Genomic DNA, 6,659 nt, shown 5'->3' with positions numbered 1-6,659 from the left:
GTAATGTGTTGAGGGATAAGCTATGTGTTAGCCAAGCAGACCATGTTCGACTGAGTTTTGGCAGAAAAATTGTGTTTTTGTCCTCTTTTATCTGGATTGGACATTTTAATGAAAATACCTTATTTATTATATTTGTCACTTTTTATGCATTGAGTTAATATTGTTATATAACATTAATAACTTAATATGCATTTTTGTTGTTATTTCGTTTTAATAGTTTTAGTATGGTGGGTGCTGAAGTCCAAGTGAGCAGCAGGAGGCAGGTAATGGGGAAAAACTCATTTGTGTGGGCAGCAACTGCAGACGTGCTTTTCTAAGGGCCAGAGCCGCCAACAAACCCCTCATCAAAGTTATGTATCCAGGACTGGGAAACATTCCACAGCATGTGGCAGCAGCATAAAAAGTAATAATAATAAACTTTATTATAACAAAGTTACAAAGTGCTTAAATGGATTCAACCAGGTTGGAATGTGGAGAAACCACCTTTTTCAAGTTTTGAAGTGTTTCACTAAAAATGAAACGTCAGTGAACTTATTAAATGCCTATATAGTTTTACCCTGTGATGTAGTGTTATGTGTGTTACATACAGGACTTGAACAGTTACATTTTTGGTGTTGCATGAAATTAAAGATAAAAAAAAAACATTTTTCAAATCATCAACAGTTGTCAGTGTCTCTTTCTTTTTAGGTATCACTGTTGATTTTTTTTTTTTTCTTCCATAGAGCCTTAGAGAAATACTTGCAGGATGTCATTCCTGGCAAACAGCATGTCAGTCCGAGTAACAGTGACGGTCAAGAAATTTAACCCAGATTTTCATGTTATGTTACACAGTCATGTTTTCCTGAGTTGAGGATACAATAACAACCTTTTCACCTTTACTGTAAACCATTTTAAGAAATTTGTTCTCTTTTTGACATGGAATATTGTATGACGAAGAAAAATTAAGGAGCCAATTTCAGCAAAAAATACCCAAATATATGACATTAATTGCGATAAAAACCTAGTTTTCTGAGCAGTGATTGTTTGGTGCTCTCTAACTACGGATATCTACAAACTTGTATATGCAACAAATGGTAGACATTGAAATAAGTTTAAAATCCATCCCATTACCTGGTGTCTTGACTCTAGGTTTTTGTTCTTTGTGTTGTGTCTTGTATTTTGTTTTCCACGCCCTCTTGTGTCTCTTGTCCTTTAAGTGTCTCCTATGTTCTTCCCTCTGTCTCCCTTTGTCTGTAGGCTTGTTCCCTCCATGTTTTCTCCTCTGTGCTCCTCCCCCTCATTACCTCACCTGGCCTCCTCTCTCCTCACCTGTTTCTTGTCTTGTCATTAGTGTCTGTGTATTTAGTCTGTGGCTGTGTCCAAATTCAGGGGCAGCATCCTTTGGAGTGTGTATGCTCGAGTGCAAGTGGTTCCCACAAATGCCTCCTTCTTTTCCCTCTTCCTTGAGGACACACTGCTACTATCCTTCGTGGCTACAAACTGCCCAAGATTCATTGTGCGCCCAAAGAGAAGAAACAAATAAATAAATAATGGTGACCTCAAGAGGTGCAGATCCCGCATTTAAATGTAAGTATTGGGTTTATACTCGGTTTTTACTCATTTGAGCGTCAAACACTAGATATGTTAAACTTCAAGGGACCTTAAAACCTCAAAACATCAGTTGAAATACATTGGTAAAGCTCAGCTTTGCTTTGTCGTAGACAAACTGACACAGTGGCAGCTGACAGACCTTGTTGATAGTTTTAAAGGTAAGAACATGATTTTTCACATTCACAGCAAGCAGTTGGCCTGCATAGCCATAGGTAAAGAGATGATTTGAAAAGTCATGTAATTGACTGCATTGTATTTAAGTGCTCATTCATTGTTTCTTGTAGTTTGAGTTTAAGCATCGTGAGTAATTAACATTTTATAGAGGAATTGATGCTAAAATAGTCAGTCGGACAGTGGGCACATCAACTCATCTCCCAGCACCTGAGCACTGGACGTCTGTGCTGTTCCAGATGGCTCAGCCACATCCTGTGGCCATGCTGTCAAAACAAAGTGTGCTTCATCTCTATTCACCAAAGATTTTCCTTTTTTGACAGGGAGTCTGGTTCACCCAAGGAAGGAGCAACCATCCAGCCATTGGATTCCTTGAAGAGAGGCTTCGGAACAGCAGAGAGAGGCTGAGATCGCAGAGCAGATCACGCAGCCGAGACCGCCACAAAGCAGTGAAGAAGGCGCCTGTAGGACACGCATACCAGGTAATTGTTGGAACTGAATAATTTGTTGAAGCAATATTTATATAACTTAGTGATTGGTAATATGATTATGTGTACTCTACCATATCGGAAGAAAGAGCCATACAGTTTAAAGAATGGCTGAGACACGTGACATGACAGTTCGCAGCCCCTCAGCAAGGTGGAGCTATACGTGCTGGATACAGCAGTGTACAGGTCAGTAGGAATGCACTGCGGACAATAGCTGCAGCACTCCATGCCATTTTTCCTATGCACGCGCCTCATGGTACTCTAGCACCTCAAGTCATTAAAATATAAACTCCAGACAAACTAATTGGACTACTCCGAGACCTCTCACCTATGACCTAACACCTGCTCATTATGCTAGGGTGGGCTGGCCCAGTGTAGAGGACAGAGTACAGTAACGTGCCATTGGCCTGCTTTTCAAGATACTCGAGGGACCAGTGCCCATGTAACTGTTACACTACTTCAAAAGAGTGAGAAACGGGCACAACAGAGAGGGAGCTCCATTACACAAATAGAATAATTTAAAAATCAGCACAAACGAAAATGAAATGAATGCATTTCTATTATGCTACCAAAACGTGGAGCACCTACAGTACCTCCCAACCAGCCAACAAAAATGCCATGAAACAGCACCTGTCTGCAATTGCCCTCAGGGCTTTTTGTGTTATCGTTTTAACATTCTTGTACATTTGTACTGCTGTACTTTCTGCAACTGCTAATAAAGTATTCAATCAAACAGGTCCAAGATGATCAGGGGAAACAAGTGGGACATCCAGGAGACCTGCCAAGAGTTTCTGTATCTACTCACTCCAGGCATGGTAAATTAGGAAGGACTATATGTTGAGGATTCATTGTTAATAACAATCTTTTATCTGCATGTTAGCTGCCACATTTAATTTGTTTTAGGTTGCACAAGACTTTGAAGTCTTACATGGAGAGACTGCATCAGAACTCTTCGAAACCTGGCTGCCGTTTTATGCCAAAAAGATTCTGTCCCTGGCGACACGGGAAGGGAATAGTGTTGTTTTTGGCGACCTGTTTTAATTTTAGTTTTAGTCTAGTCTTTGTGTAAAACTGTCATTTTAGGTTTTATTAGTTTTAGTCACGTTTGTAATCTTTTTAGACTAGTCAAGTTTCAGTCGACTAAAAGTCTGAGCATTTTAGTCAGAATTATCCATGACTATTTTTGTCTAGTTTTAGTCAATGAAAACTGATGACATCTTAGTCAAAGAAATTGTACTTAAAGGAGTACGCCACCCCCAGGTGAAATTGAGTCACTCCCCGCAGTCCCTAGAGTTGGATGAGTGAGCCAAAGCGGTTTTTAGCCGACCAAGCCATTGTCCTAATCTAGAAACGCCGCGGTTAGCTTTAGCTTAGCGTAGTCGCTGTAATCCGGAGTGTCCAGCTAGCATGTCGTTGCAAAAGTGAATCAAATAACTCAAGATTTTTTGTAATTATCTCTCGTGACCTATACATTCATATCGAGTACACATATAAATGCAAATTAACACAAAGGGATTTACTAGACCAATTTATATCTGGAACTATTTGCGGCCACAGCACAGGCAAAGCACTGCTACTACGGCCTTCTGTTCCCGAGATGCACACAATTCATGCACAGGAAGTGACGTAGCTCGGTAACGGAATGTCATAGAGACTCAGCAATGGCATTGTTGGAAAGCCCATACATGAAAACCTTCCTAAAAAAAAAAAACAAAAAACAAAAAAAAGACTTTCTTCTCTCTAAGAAATTCCGTTCCACGGCAAAATCACAATAACTTTAAACAAGACAATTTATATCCACAAAGTTTAAAAAACCCTTGGCGTAGCTGACTGATCCTAACCTTAATATCTCTACCAATTCACCTCTCTAAAAACAAAAGCCTTTAAAAGACAAGTGGCCAGTGTAGAGCAGCATAGGAGGGACACACACCAAAGACTGTACATCTTTGCCTGGAGCTTCCTTGGGTGAGAGTGTCTTGTGGTAATGGGTCGAAACACTCAATGATCCTAAGGCACACAACTGAGGATGTGTCCCAGTGAGCACAGACTTTGCACGTCATCAATCGAAAGACCCAACTGGTTTTTCGCATCTGGGGCTTTGCGGGCCGACGTACTGGCCCACATTCCCTTAAATCTAGACAACAGGTGCAGATGTCTGTCATGGTGTCATGGGGGCATTCCTGCTCCTTCCAACTTTCATCGAGCTCTTCCTTGCACCCCACCACATTCCCTCCTGGGGCTCTGCATGCCGGACGCACGCAGCCACGTCCCCCGATGTGGCCATGTGTTCCCCCGGTGTCTTTGCCGACGGGGGGGAATTACGGTTTAACAGGGGTGCCTGGTTGACTCGTGGGAGCTTGTTGCGGATGACTTGCAATGGTCTCCTGCGCTGTTCAGAGTACTCTACTTGTGCCCTACAGGCTCCTCCAACTGCTTTCGCTCTCCACTGGTGCAGACCATATGGAGAGGGAGGATAGAGTGACAGGAGAAAGTTCCACTGCTGCAGTCAGCCTCCACTGGTACAGACCACATGGAGGGGACTGCTGTGGTGTTGGGACGATGACACTTCCGGCACTGTCCCAACTCACTTAGCAAGCAACAATTTTTAAATAGGCCTTAGTCTTATTCTACAAACTCTTAATATCTCCAATACTTTCCCAGCGAGCACAGACTTTGCGTGTCATCAATCGAAAGACCTAACTGGTTTTTCGCTCTTGGGGCATTGCGGGCCGACATATTGGCCCACCTTCCCTTAAATTCAGACAACGGGTGGACACGACTGCCATGATGTCTGAGGGCTATTCCAGTTCCCTTCAGGGTGACGGGCAGTGGTCCTCGGCATTGTTCAGAGTATTCCACTTGTGCCGTATCCTGACACGATGACACCTCCAGCACTGTCCCAACTCACTTAGCGAGCAACAATCTCTAATTACTTTAATTTAGCAAACTCAAAATGTCTCCAATGCTGTCTTTGTCTTCTTTCTGTGATTTCTTTCTGTGTTTTGCCAGTCTTCTTGGTCTTAAATATGGCCACACCAGTCAGTTATCCACTGGACACGCTACTGTGTTTTGGATTTGTCCTGCCATTATGCATGGAGGTTCACTTAAGGCGTTTCCCCTCTCAACATACTCTTCCTCCTTCTATTCTCCTCTCCTCTGTCATGGTTCATGCTGGCAAGTGGGAGGTGAGATGGGGACTAACTTGCGGCGGCCAGCTCCCTGCCTCTGTCTCTACCCAAACTATGTTGTCGTTGGTCAGCATAGGGAGAGACTCTGAGTAATTTATTACTTCACCTAACCCTACTGCACCCTACATTCATGTTTGGTTTTTTTCCTACTGACAGCACTCTGTCACCTCGATCAACAGGGATATGAGTTAAACACGGCCAATGTCACTCCTTTAAGGTGACATATTTTATATATTTGTAAATAGTTGAATTGTATATAGTTAGGTAGTTATATTTAGATGTAGTTAAGTTGTAAATAGTTCATTAGGGTTATTTTAGATGGGGTTATAGTTAGATAGGATTAGTTAGATGTCGTTATATTTAGATTTAGTTTGTTGTACAAATTTTTTAGGTAGTTAGGTTCCCCCACAAGGACTCTGCCAGGATTTAACTGTGCTGGGTATGGCCGTTCTGGAGAATCCCTGGGATGACGGGGGCCAGACTAAAGAGTCCAACATTTAGCAGTTTGAAAAGCACTTAACAGTTTTACTAACTGTTGACACTTGGACATGACAGCCAGAATGGTAATTTGTTAGCGTTGGCTTCCTTTTCGAGCCAACTCTTAAGGCAAACTTCAGAGTTTCCATTTGTAGCTTGCCAAATGGAAGGGACATTTATGTATGTTAGTGCAGTCACCAAGATGAAGCTTGAGGTTTTTATGTTGTTATTTAACCTGATCCCTCACCGTCATCTTCCCTATCACCAAAAAACTGCACCCATCATGCACATCACTTGTTTCGTTAAAGTGCCACACACTTATACCCCTTCCCTTCCTTTACCTTTCCCTAACCCTACCTCCTTCCCCTGGGGCATCCCACCTCAAGTAGTTTAATGAATAAACAGCCAAGCGAGTCTTTTGTGTATTTCTAAATATACTTCTTGCTGCCATTACTTTATTCAGACAGGCAGCGTAGAGGTGGAGGTGAACGAGGTGAAGCAGGCACAAAATTTCAATGGAGTAGTGATTGGTTGATGGAGAACGTTGGCCGCTTTTTACTCCTTATCCCTGTTGATCGAGGTGACCGAGTGCTGTCAGTAGGAAAAATAACAAGACAATTTGGCACAATATTTACCAGGTGTCACAAAGGCAGCTAGAGTCAACCTATGGGGGCAGACATAACCGAAAGTTAAACTTAAGGATGTCTGTCCCCATAGGTCCGCTTTAGCTGCCATCCTGATATCT

General features: G+C 42.4%; 1 long non-coding RNA gene across 2 annotated transcripts; it reads left to right on the top strand.

Moving 5' to 3' along the window:
- Window positions 1–1,379: 1,379 nt before the first annotated feature.
- LOC119016342 lies at window positions 1,380–3,427 on the top strand. Of its 2 annotated transcripts, XR_005074040.1 has the most exons (5): window positions 1,380–1,566; window positions 2,085–2,243; window positions 2,335–2,435; window positions 2,986–3,064; window positions 3,153–3,427. It is a non-coding gene; the product is annotated as an uncharacterized LOC119016342 (long non-coding RNA). The 2 variants fall into 2 exon arrangements; XR_005074039.1 differs by having other exon boundaries at window positions 2,986–3,427.
- Window positions 3,428–6,659: the final 3,232 nt, after the last annotated feature.

Source organism: Acanthopagrus latus, unplaced genomic scaffold (genome assembly GCF_904848185.1).
Source record: "Acanthopagrus latus isolate v.2019 unplaced genomic scaffold, fAcaLat1.1, whole genome shotgun sequence".
Lineage (NCBI taxonomy): Eukaryota > Metazoa > Chordata > Actinopteri > Spariformes > Sparidae > Acanthopagrus > Acanthopagrus latus.
The sequence above is the reverse complement of the archived record's forward strand: the minus strand, read 5'-3'. Positions and strand labels throughout refer to the sequence as shown.